Source organism: Megachile rotundata, chromosome 4 (genome assembly GCF_050947335.1).
Source record: "Megachile rotundata isolate GNS110a chromosome 4, iyMegRotu1, whole genome shotgun sequence".
In the NCBI taxonomy this organism is placed as follows: Eukaryota; Metazoa; Arthropoda; class Insecta; order Hymenoptera; family Megachilidae; genus Megachile; species Megachile rotundata.
Window position 1 is genome coordinate 18,329,172 of NC_134986.1, and position 22,944 is coordinate 18,352,115.

General features: G+C 39.5%; 1 protein-coding gene across 2 annotated transcripts in view; it reads left to right on the plus strand.

Annotated features, from left to right (window-relative positions):
* The window catches only part of LOC100878167 (RNA-binding Fox protein 1), a 341,805-nt gene that overhangs the window by 62,607 nt on the left and 256,254 nt on the right, over positions 1–22,944 (plus strand). The window contains exon 2 of one of the 2 annotated variants that reach the window (XM_076530956.1): positions 5,629–5,673. The exons of the other annotated variant lie outside the window; for it this stretch is intronic. The gene's annotated coding sequence lies outside the window, so the exon portion shown is untranslated. The remainder of the gene's footprint in view (positions 1–5,628; positions 5,674–22,944) is intronic. 2 annotated transcript variants of the gene reach the window in all.

Sequence of the window (22,944 nt, forward strand, 5' to 3'; positions counted from 1 at the left end):
GTACCAATAAAACATATAACTATATACATTCTTATATGCATTCTTTTGACGTTCTATTAATATAAAGATTGGTTCTATTGATATAAAGTATACAATATAGATAGTGCACTAATATACATGTGTGTATATACACATGACTAACATACATTCTTTTGACGTTCTATTAATATAAAGATTGGTTCTATTGATATAAAGTATACAATATACATAGTGTACCAATAAAACATATGAACATATACATTCTTATATGCATTCCTTTGACGTTCTATTAATATAAAGATTGGTTCAATTAATATAAAATATACAATATACATAGTGTACCAATAAAACATATAACTATATACATTCTTATATGCATTCTTATGACGTTCTATTAATAAAAAGATTGGTTCTATTGATTTAAAGTATACAATATATATATTGTACCAATAAAACATATAACTATATGCATTCTTATATACATTCTTATATGCATTCTTATATGCATTCTTTTGATGTTCTATTAATACAGAACATACAAGCACACAAGTAAAGTGTACTAATACTATAAATACACCTTGCAGAGCAAAAGGGCTCCCAGAAGGTCACACGCACCCTCGATAAAATTCACCCTCTAAACAAATCTCGAAGGCCAGAAATTCATCTCCGTGTCAAAATTTTTTCTGCTCGATTACACGCGGTGGTTTCACGCGACAAGTAGTCGCGAAGGGTTAATTTCACGGCGTGGCGAGTCGTGCGACGCGTGACCCAGTTAACTCGCTCGTTTCCCGGTGCATCGACCCGAGCACGCGTTTATTAAGGGTGGCAAAAGGGCGGCCCCACCGACTATGCGTACACAGTGTATCCCAAAATAAGCATACAATCCCGAAACTCTCTGTGCCAGAGCAAACAAAAATTCATTCCCCGATTTTACAATGCACCGAAAACAAAGCCGTAAATTGCTACTTGTCAAAGAATTTTCGCTTTATTCTGTCGGGGACATTTATAGAATAGATAGCTATAGAATCGAGCTCATTATAATTGCGTTTCGTACTCTTTATAATTGCAATTCTAAATCGAATCACAATTCGATAATTACGGAAATTCGATAATTCCTGACGGAGAATGATTCGCAAGAATGGTTTCGCAGATATTTATATCACACCCTGTACGCGAGGGGTCAGCATAGGTTAAACGTTTCTTAATTAAGTTGTCTGGAAGGCGAGTCAGATCCATCGCGTTTCTTCATCGAGGACTGCTTCCTGATGCAAAATCGATGACATCGCTCGCTGGGACGTCGCCTTCTCCTTTCTCTCTGTCTCTCCCTACGGAGAGGTTCAATAAAAATTCCTCGAGAGCTTGGACCGGCACGAAACGTCGTGGCTGAGACTGAGTTCTCTCGAAGCTCGCGTAGACTTTGGAATTGCAACGGGCCACACCGAGAGCAAAGCGGAATTTCATGGTGGCTCGAACGAGAACGGGAGCGCCTTTTTAAATTCCGCGGATAACTGACGCGTCTCGTTCCACGGAAAATTATGCGTCGCGGCTGTAAACGATTGTTTGCCGGTAACGTTTGCTCGAATTTGTGTCGTTATCGATTGCCTCTGTAATTTAAACTCTGCAACGAGTCCTTTTGCACGCACGGGAATTAAACGATAAGGTAATTATTTGAAATCGAATGCATAAAATTTGGACAGGTTATTCAAACTCGTCATTTAATTGAACTACTACAATTTATTTGTCAGGCGCGTCAGTTAAAACTAACTATTCATAGTTATAATATTAAAACTACTATTCATAGTTATAATATTAAAACTAACTATTAAATTAAAATTTTATGAGCATTTTATATTCAATGATCCTTGATAATGCAAGTTATAGTTGAACTTCGATTTTGATTGAAGAGTATTCAAAATTTGAGTAAGGTTTGTTATATTTGAACTGTGAGTATGTCACAAATAAGACTCGTCAAAGTACAAGGTGTTAATACAATTAAATAAGTAGAACAGTAGAATAGGTACTTTATAAGAGAAAATGATAACTTCAAAAGAAATCATGAAATTTTTCAAATGAAGGTTTAAAAGTAGCCATCTAACCACAGCAAAACTGCATCCAAGTGCAAAGAGTATATTCAAAGTCACAGACAAGGTCGTTGATAAACATTTTGTACTAGCAACCATATTAAAATTTCTGAATTCATAAAATTTTTCAAATGAAGGTTTAAAAGTAGCATCTATCTACAGCAAAAATACATCCAAATGCAAAGAGTATATTCAAAGTTACAGTCAAGGTCGTTGATAAATATTTTGTACTAGCAATCATATTAAAATTTCTGAATTCATGAAATTCTTCAAATGAAGGTTTAAAAGTAGCCATCTACCTGCAGCAAAAATGCATTCGAGTGCAAGGAGTATATTCAAAGTCACAGTCAAGGTCCTTGATAAATATGTTGTACTAGCAATCATATTAAAATTCCTGAATTCATGAAATTTTTCAAATGAAGGTTTAAAAGTAGCCATCTAACCACAGCAAAACTGCATTCAAGTGCAAGGAGTATATTCAAAGTCACAGTCAAGGTCGTTGATAAACATTTTGTACTAGCAGTCATATTAAAATTTCTGAATTCATGAAATTTTTCAAATGAAGGTTTAAAAGTAGCCATCTATCCACAGCAAAAATGCATTCAAGTGCAAGGAGTATATTCAAAGTCACAGTCAAGGTCGTTGATAAACATTTTGTACTAGCAGTCATATTAAAATTTCTGAATTCATGAAATTTTTCAAATGAAGGTTTAAAAGTAGCCATCTAACTACAGCAAAAAAAAAAATATACTGATCGAATTGAGTAACCTCCTCCTTTTTCGAAGTCGGTTAAAAAATGCATTCAAGTGCAAAGAGTATATTCAAAGTCACAGTCAAGGTCGTTAAACATTTTGTACTAGCATTGATTATATTGCGGTGAATATAGTAATAAAATTCCTGAATAAATTATAATGTTACATAATTGGATATGCAGTTCTGGTTCGGTGAATAAATTGTTAATCTCAATTGGTTATATGCAAGACCACAATTCCATTTAATAACAAAACGTCCTATATATAAATGTCGTTAATTATCAAAATTCCAGGACCGTGTGAAACAAGTCTTGAATCGCAAACGATCGACACCATTGCCGGTTGATCGATAACGATGCATACCGACGCGTCGGCGATAGAATCGCCTTCCGTCCTGGCTCCTCAGGAATTCCCATCGAAGGATCTTCCGAGGTGTCGCGGATTACTTCGATCGCGGAATTTCCATCTCGTCCTGTCGTCTGAGACGCGGGACCGGCATAATTTCCATTCCTCCGTTTGTTTAATTGCGCCATCGAGGACTCGGAGCGATTCGTCCACGAATCGAGAACAGAAGTTCTCTGACGCGTGTAATCTTTTATAGCGTGCATCTCCGAAAAAGGACACGCCACGGAAAGCGTTCAGGACGGAATCGAATCGACCGTACATTCAGCAGATATCAATCGAGTTGGCAGTTTCCTTGAATCGTTTCGGGTTTTCACCTTTTCAACCCTGTCTGGGGTTTCGATCGAGAGATGAGGATAGAGGGTCGTAAGGTGCTTTGAGACAACTTTGGTCAAACTATATCCTGACGGGCATTTTATACCTGGGCTCGTTCCTTTCGATCTGGATGATCCTTTTATTATCTCAATACTTCTTCGGATTTTAAGGTTGTAGTCACAAATTTTTAACTGCGAGTTTCAATTTTTATTACGAGATTACGAGAGTTCTGATTTTTAAAAGTCCTGGATTTTTTAATCCAGGGGTAAGAATTTAATTTTGCCCTCGGGCAACAAAGACCCACAACACAATCGAATCAATTAATCTCTCTTAATGAACGATCCCTTGACGGATGAAGATAAAATTTCCAGAGCGAAACAGATCAAAATCACCGTTAACGCCTCCCCGAAACGGAAAAGGATCGTAGGATGACGCGAGAGGAAACAGACTGTCGGACGTCGGGTCGGTTTTAAGCCAGTTTTCATGACAGAGAACGCACATTAGCGGACTTCGGGCGTTAATGTTCGCCAGGTGGAAACGGGAAGTGGAACTCGATGTATCGCCGAGGGAGGAAATGGTCTGCACCCGGCTTTAAAACTAAACGCAGTTAAATCGAGTGTGCTACACACCGGAACACGACGTCGCGTTAATGCTCGGATTGCACGCGACGCTGTAACCGGACATTCTTCGACTTCTCGTTGCGCGTGCACACAATTTCCGGATAAGAAAATTCTTTCTAATTGCCGGGTTTTTACGTGCTGCTGTGTTTAACGCTTTTGATCGAATCGTTAGAGAAACATAAGTTTATGTAGGCGGTTGTAATTTAGAACTTACACGCAAGTGTCAAATAAAAAATATTAACCCCTGTTGCAGTGAAGTGAATCAAGTTTAAATTTCATGTTTAAACTTGTATTGCTTTTATTCTTTTAATCTTAGTGTGTTTCTTAAGAATAAAAAATTAGCATTGATGTTATGAATACTTGACAGCAGCAATTTTATTGTGGAATGAAAAATTCACCCCCTGCAGCTGTCAGACAATTGAAACTTAAATTTCATGTTAGATTCTGCATTATTTTAATTCTGTTTTCTTATTATGTTTTTTAAAAATGAAAGACGAACGTCAGTGTCATCTGACAGCAGCAATAACATTGTCAAATAAAAAATATTACCCCTGCAGCAGTGAAACGATTCAAATTTAAATTTCATATTAAACCTTGTATTATTTTAATTCTTTTTAATCTTGTCATATTTCTTAAAAATAAAAAATGAGCATCAATGCCATGAATACTTGACAGCAACATTTTTATTGTCGAATAAAAAATATTCACCCCCTGCAGCTGTCAGACAATTGAAACTTAAATTTCATGTTAGATTCTGCATTATTTTAATTCTGTTTTCTTATTATGTTTTTTTAAAATGAAAGATGAACATCAATGTCATCTGACAGCAGCAATAGCATTGTCAAATAAAAAATATTACCCCTGCAGCAGTGAAACGATTCAAATTTAAATTTCATATTAAACCTTGTATTATTTTAATTCTTTTTAATCTTGTCATATTTCTTAAAAATAAAAAATGAGCATCAATGCCATGAATACTTGACAGCAACATTTTTATTGTCGAATAAAAAATATTCACCCCCTGCAGCAGTCAGACAATTGAAACTTAAATTTCATGTTAGATCCTGTATTATTTTTTTCCTTTTTTTTTATTGTTTCTTAAAAATAAAAGATGGACATCGATGTGACAGCAGCAATAACATTGTTGAATAGAAAATATTCACCCCCTGCAGCAGTCAGACAATTCAAACTTAAATTTCATGATAGACTCTGTATTATTTTGATTCTTTTAATCTTATAATGTTTTTAAAAAATAAAAGGTGAGGACATGAACCTGTTAATAATTTTCAGTTAAACAAAGGTTCGATACATTCTTCCCCCTAATTTGTCCTTGTAATTTCCCAACGAAGAGACCACACGAGTAGAGAAACAGCACGCCAGTTTAGGCGCAACCGAGTCATTATTCACCACGATGATTAAAGCCGGACAGCAAAGTTCCGTCCTGGTATAATAATTCAGGATTCCCTTGTGTTGTTACAGATTTCTGCCAGCCTCGTCCTGCCCGGCTTTCCTTCCTGCTGTCAGGTGAGTGACGTTAATATCTCTGATGGAAACGCGCCACTTAAGGGATTGTTTTCTCGTCTCCGAAAGAGAAAAATGTCCTCGGACAAACGGGCAATCGATTCTCTGACCTGTCTTCTTGACCAGAAAAAAATGGGATATCCTCGTTTCAGGGAACTGTGAAATCGTTTCTTTTGCTTCGAGCGAATTCTTGAATCTCTGAGAGAGTACTTAACAGTTTATGGTACTAAGAAATGTTTAGTAAGTAAACTAGAAATATTTACTCGACAAGTTGCTTGCACGTTTCTTGCGCAGTAGACTGCGCACACAGGGATCCTTATGGCGCCATTTATTCCTTGAACACAGGTTAATATTGATGGAAGTTAGTCTTTCTTTATAATTTACGTAATATAATTGCTTTTATCTTCGTATAATTCGAGCTAAGAGTAGAAGAAGTATTGGAACGAAAATAATTTGCAATTTCTATATTCTGAAATTTCTTTGAAGTAAAATATAAAATATTTGAAGTAAAATATCTTTCAATAATTAGATAGCAATATTTTCCTACTCGCTAACGGAGATATTCGAAATGGATTTGAAAGTGAGATGATTATATCGCAAACGATCGCAGCGCGTGAAATCGCGAAATAACACGACAGGTTTTCTCGCTGAGAATCGAAAAGCAATTACACAGCGAAAAGAGCGCAAACATTTCAAAGACGAAAAGTTGCGGTCGTTCCATAAGCCGAGCAAAACTAATCCATCAACTGGTAGACGAAAGTCGTCAAAGGGAACAGAGGTTTGAAAAGAAAAATACACGAAACGATGCAGTGCACGTTTGACTGAGGGGAGGAAACAGGAAAATGATTGCATTCGAAATCGGTGAATGGAGAGGCAGGGAACAATTCTTAGGGATATACCTTCCTAGAGAGGAAAGCAATTTTTAACTACTCGCTCTTGCCCTCTGCCCGGATGTGTGACCCTTATCTTCTTGCAAACGAGGTTTTTCCTCGGAAACGAGTCTCATATTTATTTAGAGGAGTATCTCGACAAATTTGAGCATGGGGATTTTAATTGTTCGCACGCCATTTTTCTTGAATTTCAGTGAGGTTGTTATATAAATTTCATGTGAGCTTCAAGCTAAAGAAATTCGTGTTTAATGGGGATGATAGGTGTACTTTTTAAAGTTTTTACAGTACAAGTGTTATGTAAGTCAGCATAAAAATTTTTATTTAAAATATTACTCCAACTACTAGTCAATTTTTTTTACCCTTCTGAATCTGACCTAACCAAGAAACTTCAGAAATTAATTATACTTTTAAAATTTGTATTTAAAATATTTCTCCAACTAGTCAATTTTTTTGTTTACCCTTATGAACTAAGAAACTTCAGAAATTAATTATACTTTTAAAATTTGTATTTAAAATATTACTCCAACTACTAGTCAATTTTTTTGTTTACCCTCCTGAACTAAGAAACTTCAGAAATTAATTATACTTTTAAAATTTCTATTTAAAATATTACTCCAACTAGTCAATTTTTTTGCTTACCCTTCTGAATCTAACCTAACCAAGAAACTTCATAAATTAATTATACTTTAAAAATTTCTATTTAAAATATTACTCCAACTAGTCAATTTTTCTGCTTACCCTTCTGAACCTAACCTACCCAAGAAACTCCAGAAATTAATTACACTATTACTTTTATTACAAGAATAAAATCCTCGATCGAAAGGTATCTACGCGAAGAAAAACAAGTTAAGATTGTTCCACAAGGTGGAATCGTGTCGCGAAAATATTTTTCTTCTCGAAATTGTACATCGAAGTGGAGCTCCTGAAACGACTTCGCTCTAACGGCTACACCGTGATCCACCGAGCGTATCATCGAAAAATAATACGAGAAATAATGGTATTCCGGGAGCAGTCCCTTGTCGCAATAGCAGGAAACGTGACACGCGTTATCGAGAAAGAAATCACTCGGACCGAGTCGGGCTTTTTCTGAGGACTGGTGAGACTCGGAAAACGAAACGGTGGTCGATGGCGACTGCCGAAGAATGCGTCGACCACGTAACGTCGTGCTTTTCGTTCTGCGATCGACGCGTGCTCGCCATGTTGAAAGGCTTGCCGAGGAGGGTGAACTTTTCGGATAAACGAGAACCTCGTTTCGATAGAAGTCGAGGGATGAATAATAGGATTAAAGGGAGGTGAAATGTCGAGTGAAATTAAAATTACGTATAGAAATTTATCATAAATTGGTACAAATAATTATAAGTTTGCTTCTTAAGTTTACTGTTGTGGAATTTTTACTTTGCAGCATCACAAAGTTTAAGAACAATAATACTTGCTGTGGGACTTTGCAATGTTTATGTATTTTTTTATATTAAAGGTACAGACCCATCATGTTGAATTGAAGAACAGAATAATTCGCTGTGAATATTATTGCGAAATCTCTTCTGACAGCATTGTCTTTCTGACATTTTCTTTCTTGAAGACTGCCAACCCACTCTTTGTTTCCGATGTCAGCGAACCAGCAGCACGTGGAATATAAATCACTATTTTCTTTCGAGTATTCTTATGTTCATATGTCGTATGTATTATGTCACAAGTATATTTAAAATAAAGTCGACTTTATTCGTGAAGTAATTACTCGACAAATGTATTCGTTAAACACAGATATCAAGTGAAAATGAAAGGAGTTAGAAGCGATTAATCAGATCGTGCGAAGAGGCAGGGTAAACCGATCGCTTAATTCGAAGCCAGAAGAGCAAGAATTCCGCGGTTGATATAGAGGCGAAAACGAGGAAACTCGTAGTCTTTTCGTGATCGTCGATGCGTGGCAGGCGGCTTAAGCCATCGCGTCGATTCGAAGCTCGAAAGTTTCGTGCGCTCGGTCGAGGCTCGTCGTCGCGACGGGAGAAACGCTGGAAAAGAGGATGCGAGCGCCGGAAAGAGAAAGAAACAGCGGTCGACGACGCAGAAGTGCCGTCAAGTGGAACGCAAGGTGATGTAGACTCTCTTTGCTTTTGCTTGCTTGCACTTTCCACCACCATCTCGACACGGCTCTTCGCCTACGCCTCTTTCGGCTTCTTTTTTCATTGCCCGTCTTCTTTCTCTCTGACCGTGCCCTTTGTATTCTCTTCTTCGTATCTCGCGACTCTTGTAACTGTCGGTGAGGGATCAGGAATTCGAGAAAATGAATTTCCGTCTTTGCTCTGAGACGATGTTAACGCTTGCACCTGTTTTTTGGGGTTAGAATGCTCGCAACGAAATATAGCGCGGTCGTAAACGTCCGGGACTACGGTCTGCTGAGATTGATTTTCGTTAGGCTATTTCTTGTTCATTGTACTCGGACGTTAAGCTCGCAATACGTTATGTACGAAAAAATACCTGCCTTTGTACTTCATTTGAAATTAACCCCTTTTGGTACTTTGAGGAGTCTCATTCGTGATGCACTCACAGCTCCAATATAACAAATCGTCCAACTATAATTTGTATTATAAAAAATCGCTGAATATAAAATATTCACAACATTTTAATTTTTATTGTTCCTTTAAATATTATGCCTATAAATAGTTTTGACTGACGTATCTGATAAATAAATTTGTAAACAAGGGGTTAAAAATTGAGTCGAGATCAGATATCTGTCTTCATGAAAATCGACGCGTACCTCAAGTAAAGCATCGTAAATGGTGAATATTATAATAAGAAGTTCAAGAACCGGTCAGTTGACCATTTCACTGTTGAACGTAGAATTATGCTCAGCGCGTCTACATCTGTTATTGATCAGTCAGAATCAATTTCGTTTGAAGTCTGCATTCAAACGTACAATTTCCTTGGACGTCGAAAAGGCAAGAATCTTAAAATCCCCCGGCTTCTATCGTTAAAAGCTACTGCCCTTTGAGTTTCCCAGAGTTTTTGGTCTTAAAGATTCAACGCTAGAAGCTTCTTAACCCCTTGCTTTATGATGGTTTTAGCCCAGCTGCTATGCGCTCTTTGTTCAAAAGCAAAATCTCTTAAAATCTTGAAAATATATCGATTGAAGAAGAAGTAAATAAACCATCCATAATACTTTTGTTTCGCTTCGACTTAAGATTAAGACGCTTTCGTCATGAATTTTTTTCCGTGAAAGTTCATCGAACGGCCGAACAAAAGCACGCTATCTCAAAACAGACAGTCTGCTCAACGGAGAATTTACATTTTACCGGACGGAAACAGCGGCAGAAAGTTTGCGGCATCGCGTGAAGAAGCAACTTCCGACGAGAGCGGTCGGTGTTCCCCGGCGAACCATAATTTTTCCACGATTCAACGTGCATTCGGACGAGCAGGAATCCGCGTGGAGTCTGCGGAATCCGCATTGCAGATTTCCCAGTCACGGACGTACGATCGAGCGATAAACTGGTGCGTTGATAACGCCGTTGGAACGTCTTAATTTCATGCATTGAGAACGGATCGATGCGCCGCACCCTCTGCTACACCATAAACGCCGCTTACGGTTTGTTTCCGTGCTCGGTGCACGGCTTTTACTGCTCCCGAAGCAATCGTGAAGCTCCTGTAATGACCGCTCGATGACGCATTTCTACGCTCGCGGAATAACAGTCGTTTTACGACGCCAACTGCGACGTATACACCGATCTGAATCTCGGTCACAATGTTACTATGTCTTGCATTTTCTCTTTCGCGGATGCAGCAATATGTGGAGGTTCAGCAGCGGGGAAATATATTTCACATACGGTGGCACGATTAGGGGATGTTTTGTTATTGGGGTAAGAGATAGAGATAGTAGGTAGTAGGTTGATAGTTGCCACCGTTTGACTTTCTTTTTTATTGTAAGCTCTACTTATTCTTGCATCTTCTTTTTCGGATGTAGTAATATGTGGAGCTTCAGAAAATATATTTCACATACGGTGGTACGATTAGGGGATGTTTTGTTACTGGGGTAAGAGTATTCCACGCGTGGGGTATTCTAAGCGTAGAGTATTCTACACGTAAGGTATTCCACGCGTAAGGTATTCCACGAGTGGGATATTCCTAGCGCGGGGTCTTCCACGCGTAGGGTATTCCACGCGTGGGATATTCTAAGCGTAGAGTATTCCACGCGTAGGGTATTCTAAGCGTAGCATATTCCACGCGTGGGGTATTCTAAGCGTAGAGCATTCCACGCGTAGGGTATTCCACGCGTGGGATATCCTAAGCGTAGAGTATTCCACGCGTGGGGTATTCTAAGCGTAGAGTATTCCACGCGTAGGCTATTCCACGCGTGGAATATTCCTAGCGCGGGGTATTCCACGCGTGGGATATTCTAAGCGTAGAGTATTCCACGCGTGGGATATTCTAAGCGTAGAGTATTCCACGCGTGGGATATTCTAAGCGTAGAGTATTCCACGCGTAGGGTATTCTAAGCGTAGCATATTCCACGCGTGGGGTATTCTAAGCGTAGAGCATTCCACGCGTAGGGTATTCCACGCGTGGGATATCCTAAGCGTAGAGTATTCCACGCGTGGGGTATTCTAAGCGTAGAATATTCCACGCGTAGGTTATTCCACGCGTGGAATATTCCTAGCGCGGGGTATTCCACGCGTAGGGTATTCTAAGCATAGCATATTCCACGCGTGGGGTATTCTAAGCGCAGCATATTCCACGCGTGGGGTATTCTAAGCGTAGAGTATTCCACGCGTAGGGTATTCCACGCGTGGGATATTCCTAGCGCGGGGTATTCCACGCGTAGGGTATTCTAAGCGTAGCATATTCCACGCGTGGGGTATTCTAAGCGTAGAGTATTCCACGCGTGGGGTATTCTAAGCGTAGAGTATTCCACGCGTAGGGTATTCCACGCGTGGGATATTCCTAGCGCGGGGTATTCCATGCGTAGGGTATTCTAAGCGTAGCATATTCCACGCGTGGGGTATTCAAAGCGTAGAGTATTCCACGCGTGGGGTATTCTAAGCGTAGAGTATTCCACGCGTGGTGTATTTGTATATCCCCTTTATCAACAACACAGATTCTACTGTCAGTAAGTGACGTGTCGAGTATAGATCACAACCATAAAAGTTTAGACAGTGTTAACTCTGAAGCATCTTCCAAAGCACTCTCGTAAACGTCAGTTATCTGTAAACTAAAAAATGTACAGAAAATTATCGAAAAATTTTTCTTCTGAATAATATGCTACCAGCGTTTCTCGTTAAATGTCGCCACTGTGAAACGTTTCTGACCGTTGTTCTTTTTACAACCAATCAAGCACTCGTGGCCACACACGCACGCACACAGCGTCGTCTTAATGTCAGCGACCGGAGAGAGAAACTTTATGCAGAGTCTCCATTGTGCAACCCTGTCGCGAACAGTATTGTGCTAGGCGCATCATGTTCCCGAGGTAAACAGTTTGCATAATAATTTCGTGAGTGGTGTTCGTAGCCAAAAAGGAAGAAGGACGGCGTTATAAGCAATCTCGAAGGGTGACTTTACGAGCTAGCTTGCTCAACATTTTTTTCATCCGGCTTTGAAGCAGACGTTACACGAAAATTTCATCAACTTCTTAACTAAACTCGCCTTTTCTGCTCCGGTATTTATCGGTCAGCGAAAGGGAGCTCCAACTTCCGATGCAGCGATTTACGAAGGAAAATTTCACGAGAGTTTGAATATTTTATTGGATGCAGATGGCGGGAAATGAAAAATTGTATGCTAATAGGCGTAGATGAAATACAGCGACTGTTACGAAGTATGGCCTGTTGAAATTCAAGGAACCGTAGCTTCTTGAGAACCTAGAAAGGCGTACATGAGAACTCTTGTGTTGCTTGCTTTCTCATACTTTTCCACGACACTTTTCACTTTCACGAGTATACTTTAACCGGTATTCTTAGAATATACTCTTATTTAGCGGGACATACGGTATTCTATAATTAGCTCGTTCCACGCTCGGAATATTGGTCTCGTTATTATCGCAGCTACTTTTCGAACGGCACCTAATTCGTCCCTAAGAAACGATTAACTTCCAAAGTTGTCGAGCAGGAAGGGTTCCCATTCAACCCGAACTTGTTATCGACTTTTAAAAGTTGAAAACTTACCAGTTCGAACTGGGAGAAATTGTAACGAGTTCAGTACACGATGGGGAGAAAAAAGACTCGATGTCGGAGAATGCAGCGGTAATTCGTCGATGAATCTTATTACGCTAATGCGTGGCCGAAAGAGAAAACCTCGAGGAAAAAGAATAACGCGTCTTCGAGGCAACTACCTTGAGACGGCTACTTGATACCTTGTACCAATTTGCGGCCACATGATTAATCTCGATGATTTTTCATCGTCAGGAAACAGCTGCTAACGGTGTCCCAAGGAACATGCCATGATTAAGCAATCAATTGATGCCTCAAGTTTTTGCGAGTGGTATAACTTTAGCCTGCCAGACGGACGATGTATTAATGTACATGTTAAGTGCAGAGTTAATTAACTGTGGTTACTCTAATTATACGTGTGGCTTGGTTATTCTTGGTATACGATATTCTGAGTGTAGGGTGTTTTAGGCGGTCGTTTTTTCGAGTTTGAGTACTCTGGGTAGGGTGTTTCAAGCTTTCAGTATTCCAAGCGTGGAGTAGTTGGGACGTTAAGTGTACTAGGCATAGGGTATTCCACGCGTGGGATATTGTAAGCGTAGAGTATTCCACGCGTAGAGTATTCCACGCGCGGGATATTCTAAGCATAGGGTATTCCACGCGTGGGGTATTCCACGCGTAGGGTATTCCACGCGTGGGATATTCTAAGCGTAAGGTATTCCATGCGTGGGGTATTCTAAGCGTAGAGTATTCCACGCGTAGGGTATTCCACGCGTGGGATATTCTAAGCGTAGAGTATTCCACGCGTAGGGTATTCCACGCGTGGGATATTCTAAGCGTAAGGTCTTCCACGCGTGGGGTATTCTACGCGTGGGATATTCTAAGCGTAAGGTATTCCACGCATGGGGTATTCTAAGCGTAGAGTATTCCACGCGTGGGATATTCTAAGCGTTGAGTATTCCACGCGTAGGGTATTCCACGCGTGGGATATTCTAAGCGTAAGGTATTCCACGCATGGGGTATTCTAAGCGTAGAGTATTCCACGCGTGGGATATTCTAAGCGTTGAGTATTCCACGCGTAGGGTATTCCACGCGTGGGATATTCTAAGCGTAAGGTATTCCACGCATGGGGTATTCTAAGCGTAGAGTATTCCACGCGTGGGATATTCTAAGCGTAGAGTGTTCCACATGGAGGGTATACCACGCACAGAATATTCCAAGCGTAGCATACTCCACATGCAAGGTATTCCACGCGTAAAATATTCCAAGCGTTGGGTGACTCAAACCTAAACTATTCCTCGCGCAAGATGTTCCACGCATAGCATATTCTATCCACAAGATATTTCACATGTGGAATATTTCACTCATACGATATCCCAATTGTAGAATATTCTAGATGTCCTAGATATCCTCATAGAATATTCCAAACGTAGAATATAGTCCCGTATCAATCGTAACATATTGAAAGCATATGAGAACCATTGAGTAGTCTAAACATAAAGTAATCACATAAAGTATGCTTAACATACAGCATTCAAAGCGTACTCCAAACGAATAATCCTAATGTATCTGAATTATAACCAGACTAACAAATGAAGCAACAAAAAAATAATTTTCCACCGAAATTATAATTATTTGCAACTCTAACAGATTGTAGTACTAAGATATTTGAGGCAATCAGAAGTGTTTTGTCTATGCAGAAGCAGCTCGCGTATCGAAAGGACGGCAAAGTTTCGCGATAACACAGCGCAACGGTCGCGTTAATTAATTCGAATCTGTCGCGTAATCGGCCTAAAGCTCGGCAAAATCGTAGAAACCGTTTGGAATTGCTAGCCACGGTTCGCGTTCCGCGAAATTAATAAGTTCCCCACACGGTCGTACGGATTTTAGCATTAATCCTGTTGGACGTGCAAACGCTGCTTTTGCCGGGCGACGTGCCCATACGATTGTATATTCATCCGGCGAACCTACCGGGTGTCCTCGGTGTATTTTTCCCCCCCGCGATAATGTTGCAACGTGTTCGAAGAATCCCGAAGAGAGTACGTAAAGATAGCTTCCACCGACCGAGATGCACGACGAATGAAACACGAGGCCAATGATCGCTGGAAATGATTTAAACTCGTTGGCGAATGTTGAATATCTTCTGCTCGCGGTATAAATTATGCTTAACGTATTCCGTAGACTCTCCGAGCGTGTAGTGTCGTTTATATTTAGTGTATTTCTCTACCTTTTGTACACTTCGCATACTCCGCGCTAGGTCGTTCGGTACGTATACTACGATCTGTGTATTATACTCGTGCTTTGAATCGAATCATACTCAAAGTTTTACCTCGCTCTTTGGATTCTTAACTTCCTGTATTTTCTACCTTCCCTACTTTTTCCATTTCATTTCCATCTCGTTACCGCCCTACTGGCAAGAATTCTTCTTTTTTATCGTCACTTCCCGATCTTCCGTCAAATAGTCGTCCTCGAGGAAGAGAAATAAATCCATATTTCGTCGCGAAAACCTTGTTCCCTATTATTTTTCGACGCTCGACCGGCGACGCGTTCCCGCATTTATTCCCGGCGTTTCTCGCTGGCAATTATACGGCGTCGCATTAATGAGCGCCCTGGCCGTGTTAGCCCGGTAATCAGGGTTTGTTTACGCGACGAAACGAGCTCCGCAAACTGGCATTATAATTTCTCACGTATCGGTGTAAATTGAATCGCGACATTCACGAGATCCACGCTCTTTACCGTGGCCGCGCAGTTTCTCTACGAGCGGGCTCCGATTAACCAAATAATAGAAATTCAAATGAATCGTCCTCGGTGCCCGCGGCCGGTTTGCCAAATATTTCGACGCGGATCCATTTAACGCGGACAAATATCACGTGGGTTAGGTGGATAAAGTGCGGCAAACTCGTCCGATGTCCAACCGGTCTCTTTCCCCGGGTTCAACGGAAAGCGACGGTAATGGAAACGCGATGGGATGGCTCGTTGTAAACGAAGGGTTTACTTATCCTTGCCAACGAGTGCTGTTACTTTCAGACTACTGGCTGCGCTCCCTGAAGAAGCTGTAATAACGTTGCAGACGTCCACGAGTGGGAAAAAAGAGCAGAATTTTGTTTGCCCTACGTAATCTCGCGAGAGAGGCAAATATTTTCTTGTACGCTCTTGGTCTTAGGCCAAACTTACTGCTTTATACTTTTTCAAAGGATTTCATACACGTAATGGTTGGTGAAACTTTTTATGATTAGGTTAGGATTCATATTTTACTCATATTTTGTCTTAACGTTGTGGCAATAATTAGCTATCTGAAGAACAACTATTTAGAAAATTAAGATTAAGAGGTTAGGTTAATAGATAACTGAAGGACGCAACTGTCTAGAAAATTAAGGTTAAGAAGTTAGGTTAGGTTCGCAGTAATTAACTATCTGAAGAACACAACTGCCTAGAAAATTAAGATTAAGAGGTTAGGTTAATAGATATCTGAAGGACGCAACTGTCTAGAAAATTAAGGTTAAGAAGTTAGGTTAGGTTCGCAGTAATTAACTGTCTGAAGAACACAACTGCCTAGAAAATTAAGGTTAAGAAGTTAGGTTAGGTTAGCAGCAATTAGCTATCTGAAGGACACAACGGCCTAAAGAATTAAGGTTAAGAAGTTAGGTTAGTAGCAATAATTAGTTATCTGAAGGACACAACTGCCTAAAAAATTAAGATTAAGAGGTTAGGTTAATAAATATCTGAAGGACGCAACTGTCTAGAAAATTAAGGTTAAGAAGTTAGGTTAGGTTCGCAGTAATTAACTGTCTGAAGAACACAACTGCCTAGAAAATTAAGGTTAAGAAGTTAGGTTAGGTTAGCAGCAATTAGCTATCTGAAGGACACAACGGCCTAAAGAATTAAGGTTAAGAAGTTAGGTTAGTAGCAATAATTAGTTATCTGAAGGACACAACTGCCTAAAAAATTAAGATTAAGAGGTTAGGTTAATAGATATCTGAAGGACGCAACTGTCTAGAAAATTAAGGTTAAGAAGTTAGGTTAGGTTAGCAGCAATTAGCTATCTGAAGGACACAACTGCCTAAAGAATTAAGGTTAAGAAGTTAGGTTAGGTTAGCAGCAATTAGCTATCTGAAGGACACAACTGCTTAAAGAATTAAGGTTAAGAAGTTAGGTTAGTAGCAATAATTAGTTATCTGAAGGACACAACTGTCTAGAAAATTAAGATAAAAAGATTAGGTTAGTAGCTATCTGAAGGACGCAACTGTCTAGAAAATTGAGGTTAAGAAGTTGGGTTAGGTTAGCAGCAATTAGCTATCTGAAGGACACAACTGCCTAGAAAATTATGATTAAGAGGTTAGGTTAGTAGCAATAATTAGCTATCTGAAGAACGCAACTGCCTTAAAAATTAAGGTTAAGAATTTATGTTAGGTTAGGTTAGATTAGTAGCAATAATTAGGTATCTGAAGAAAGACAACTACCTAGAAATTTAATGTTAAGAGGTTTGGTTAGTTGAGGTTAAAAGTCAGATTAAATAGTTAGAGTCCATATCAATCTTGCAACTACAGATTCAATTAACATAGAAAATACACAAAATCCTACCTAAAAATTGTACATAAAATAAAAGATTTGCAAAAGAAAAAGTTTGTAAAAGAAAAAATTTGCAGAAGAGGCAAATTAATTTTTGTAAGAGGATTATTTTTTCCCAGTACCCTTCCACATAGATTTGAGAGATTAGACCTTGTTGAACAGCGAGAGAAACGAAGGGTATTATTTCTCGTCCCTATTTTCTAAATCTGGAAATTTGAAATTTTCATCTTGATTTTATATTAGTAATTATTTTGCAGGAAGGTACTGAAATTTATTTCGAATATACTGGTGATTATTTACTCAGTTTATCGGGAGACGGAAAGAGAGGAAGAAAGATGAGTATTAAAGTACCGGAGATTACGATGAAATTTTTATTACACGGTGTATGGGGTGGTTTTTCAATTTCGCATCGATGTTGCCGCGCACGATCGAGCAAACAGTTACATATTAATATTCGTTGCATGTCGCTGGCAAACGGATATTTCCGAGACGTTTTCATTTTCCGAAGATGCAAGACTGGTTCATGCTACCTTTTGAAGTGATAAATCGTTCGCATTAATCCTGGACGGATTTTTTCGTAAAAACAATTTTAGAGAACTACAAAATTACCTTCTGAATAAAATGCGGAATATTTGTGTTTTAACGTTAACAGTAGAACTAATGCTTTAACATTAAAAGTACGAAAAAGTGACCACTACCAAAGTTTCCATCTGTGGACACTGTACAAGTTTCCACACTGTACAAGTTTCTTACTGTACAAGTTTCTTACTGTTCAGAATTATGTAACTTACTGTTAAAATAATTTTCTTGAAGTCTACATTGAATTTCATCGAGGTCTATTTATTTTTCAACATGACTTTTAATTTCAAATTAAATGCACATTAGCCAGTAGGTTTAGTGGTAATTCACTGATAAAATAATTATCCAGAATGTATAATACATCGCAGACTGCAAAACAACCATAAATCATGTAAGCTGTAATCTGCGAATCTCACAGATTCCTAATTCAAAGATCCATGCAGACAAGAAATAATATTACAACTAGAGATTACATCACAGAAATAATACGATCGAATTGTTCGTTAAACAGTGCTAATTAAAAGGGGAAATTCCTCAGTCAAAGCGCTATTGTGACTTGTTTGAAATTTGCACTCGAACCGCTTCAGTTTATGAATTATTAAATAGACCGGGAATAGCTAGTCTCTGAAGATTTCCGAAAGAAGCTGATCCTGTTGCTTCAGCGTTAACGCAGCCTCGGCATCGTATCGGCTAATAAAGCAGAGGTCGTAAGAAGCTTTACGTGGAAAGCATAAATAATCATCGTGAAGGATCGAAAAGTAAGAAGCAGAGGCGTAGTTTCGGCTTGCGCACGGCAATAAGCTCAGACCGCAAGCTCCTTTGATCCTACCCCATTATATGCGGGAGCTTTACGATCCCTTGTGTGTGTCCTGTGCAACTGGCACGGTCCTAAAGCCGCAGAAAGCAATTTCGACTGATAAGTTCTTCGATTGAGCAGAATGTAACGTAGTCGCTCGGTTTGAAAGCGTATCAGCCGAGGAAACGTTTGTGCGCTCCTGAAAGGACGATATAGTCCCGTTTTCGTCGCATGATGCTTTAATGCGTCTAACATTTCGAATAAACCTATGTGCTGTGCGATATCGTGCGGGGCAAACACTTTACGTTGCGAAATTTTATGCGAGAATACAATATACAGTGCGTATACCATCACCGTTTAATCTGTGTTTATTGTGGTCAATGTCTCTGTAAATATTCTTTAAACTTCTTTCAGAAGGTTTTATGTAACCCAAATCAATATTCATGTTAACATCATGAACATTAATAACAATAGCATCGATGTTCACATAACACGTTCACATAAACTGACGTGGTCAAACTTAGATAGACGACCGATCACTGTGACCAGTTGTAAATTGGTGTTAGACTGTCAATTCGAGAATACACAAATCTTTTTACCGCACAATCAAAAAGGAGGAGCGTGATAAACCAGAGATTTAGCGATAATAACATGGAGGGTAGGAAGAATATCCGATTTCTCGTTCGCGTTACATCGTATCTCGTAGTTGAATGTTTGATTAAGTTAATGGCAGAGCTGCCTCGCTGCTGAACACACGGTTTGCTGTTCTTCGCTGATTCAATTACGTTCTGCCCTTAGTCAAAGGTGTACCCTTTCTGTCTACGTTTCTGCCTCGAGAGATGCGATTCGAGTCGAACTTATCGACCAACCGGGTGTCAAAGGATAAAACAATGTGATAATTTGATGCGTTGGATCGTGTGATCACTAATGCGTTTCACAAATATACCAACATGTTTCGATAGGAAATCATGATCAATTAATTTGTAGTATAACATCGTAAAAGAAGTATAGCATGTATAACATGTGTAAAAGAACATGGATGCTAATGTTATTGATGTTATACTACAAATAACTTTCTTCATTGTGTTTGCCCATGTTCAGTTTATTATAAAGATATTTTATACTTTCAGTATTCCAAGCGTGGAGTAGTTGGGACGTTAAGTGTACCTACTAGGCATAGGGTATTCGACGCGTGGAGTATTCTAAGCGTAGAGAGTTCCATGCGTGGGGTATTCTAAGCGTAGAGTATTCCACACGTAGGATATTCCACGCGTGGGATATTGTAAGCGTAGAGTATTCCACGCGTAAGGTATTCCACGCGTGGGACATTCTAAGCGTAGAGTATTCCATGCGTGGGGTATTCTAAGCGTAGAGAGTTCCACGCGTGGGGTATTCTAAGCGTAGAGTATTCCACACGTAGGATATTCCACGCGTGGGATATTGTAAGCGTAGAATATTCCACGCGTAGGGTATTCCACGCGTGGGATATTCTAAGCGTAGAGTATTCCATGCGTGGGGTATTCTAAGCGTAGAGAGTTCCACGCGTGGGATATTCTAAGCGTAGAGTATTCCACACGTAGGATATTCCACGCGTGGGATATTGTAAGCGTAGAGTATTCCACGCGTAGGGTATTCCACGCGTGGGATATTCTAAGCGTAGAGTATTCCATGCGTGGGGTATTCTAAGCGTAGAGAGTTCCGCGCGTGGGGTATTCTAAGCGTAGAGTGTTCCATGCGTGGGATATTCTAAGCGTAGGGTATTCCACGCGTGGGGTATTCTAAGCGTAGAGTATTCCACGCGTAGGGTATTCCACGCGTGGGATATTCTAAGCGTAAGGTATTCCACGCGTGGGGTATTCTACCTGTGTGATATTCTAAACGTAAAGTATTCCACACGTGGGGTATTCTAAGCGTAGAGTATTCCACGCGTAGGGTATTCCACGCGTGGGATATTCTAAGCGTAAGGTATTCCACGCGAGGGGTATTCTAAGCGAAGAGTATTCCAATAATTTGTAGTATGACATCGTAAAAGAAGGATAGCATGTATAACATGTGTAAAAGAACATGGATGCTAATGTTATTGATGTTATACTACAAATAACATTCTTCATTGTGTTTGCCCATGGTCAGTTTATTATAAAGATATTACTGTTCCTGATACATGTATTTTCATAAGACTTGTAGTACTACATTTTTGCCATGACAAATTGTGGCCACAAAAAGTTCTTCATTAATATACAGCTACTGTATCGAATTGCTATGGGTAAAATAATTACAAACAATTATGCAGAAGAAGTGAGCAAAGTGTAATTTGAATTCATGATTAAGTTCCACTTAAATTGTATTGTATTTAAATTGTCCCTTTCATGTTTTACAAAATATACATTCAGTAACACGAAGTAACTGCATTCAACAATACCTGACTTATAGTAACGAACGTCCACAAGTGACCACAAACGTCAGTTTATGTGAACGTGTTAATTCATTCATACTAGAGGATCCTGGGAAAAACTTCTTGGTCCCGTTTTACGGTCGTTCGACGAAAACACTCAGCTGTTAGTCACAAATATTGGTTCCGTTTAGCGAAAAGTCCTGGTACGCGTATTTCCCAGGAAACGGTCGTTTCGCGAGTCCATGACTGCAGAAGGAAACACGGAAGTTATATGCTGGCAGAGGGAAACCTGACGCAGTCGTTTCTCATGGTGCTAGCAAGCACGTGAATTCGACCGTGTGTGCATCGATGCAACTCGACGTCTCGAATCGAACTAGCAAACGAGTTCCTTGAAACTTTCATGCTCCGTGTTCTGGGGACGCCGTTATTTTTGTATTTCGCGACACGTCCTACGTGTACCTTGCAAATAATTTCCTCCGAGAATTCGTTCACCTGCCCAGGTGAATCGCTCCTTGCGCGATCGTTTCGCTCGTGTAATTTGAGGAAATGATAGGTCGTCGTGTTACGTTACGTGTCAATTATGCAGTCGGGTACTTGTCTCTTAGTAATAAGTATCAGCGACTGCACAATTCATATTCGTTCTATTTAACACAAAAATATAAAACAGGAACTTTTTAACTGTAATGTTATACATCTTTTTAACTATTTTTAACCATAATGTTATACTCTATTTTTAACTATAATGTTATATATCCTTTTAATTATTTTTAACTATAATGTTATACATCTTTTTAATTATTTTTAACTATAATGTTATATATCTTTTTAATTATTTTTAGTTATAATGTTATACATCTTTTTAATTATTTTTAACTATTGTGTTATACTCTATTTTTAACTACAATGTTATACATGTCACACATAAATATAATGAAGAACATTAGTAATTAATAATAGAACTTCAAAAAAATTCATCAAACTTCTCACATAAACAATTTCATCTGCCAGCAGCAAAAACAGTTTCAAATTCAAAAAGTCTTCTAACCGTACGTGTTCGAAATGTTCTACCAAAAAGTGCAATCGGTATAAAAAAAATCGAAGTGAAAAAGTAATATCGTTTGGAGAAGTAGCCATGCCGAATCGAGTGGGCAGAAAGTTTTAATAATACAGCGAGTAATTATTGTTCGAGGACGAACGGGTAATGGAGGATCGTAATATTTTGGTGGAGAGCAGTGAAGGGTGCAGCCTTTCAGGCATCTTCTCCGCTTCCGGCCTCTGTCTGGCCTGGTAACGCGATTGCTCGAGCATTTTCCGGGAAACTGTTGGAAAACAGGACAAGGGCCATTATATCGTGGCTCGCTTCTGTCCGTCGCTCTCCTGTCAGCGCTTTGTCTCTTCCTTTTTCGCTCGATCTCGACCCCTGAATCACGCGAGGATTCGCGTTGTCGCGTCTTTTCCGCTCGCGTTAGTCACTCGCCTTCCAGCGATATTTCCAGGAATTATTTTGTGAAACGCGACGAAAAATTGTGGAAAACTTAAAACTTGAACTTCTGGTTTTCTTGGGTCTTGGTTTTTTGGAATTCCGAGGCTGCTTCGGGACAAGTCGCAAATAACTGGACTGCCGACGAAAATAAAAGGTGCAAACGGTCGAGTCTAAAATTAAATGTTAATGGTCCCTGTTGGTGGGTAACGAGACATTCCTCTTAGATATAGGAAGCTGCGTGACGGAAATTAACCAGTTATTTCGCGTGACAGCACGTAAGCTGAGAAAACGCACAAGTTGCTGTCGTTTCTGGTACATTTGTCATCACCCCAGCGTTCCTGTACCTGCCCGATAAAAATAACCACGATCATCACGATCGAATGAATTTTTATTTCAAGATAAAGTGCCCTGACTCTCTGATCAGAAATCGATCCTCG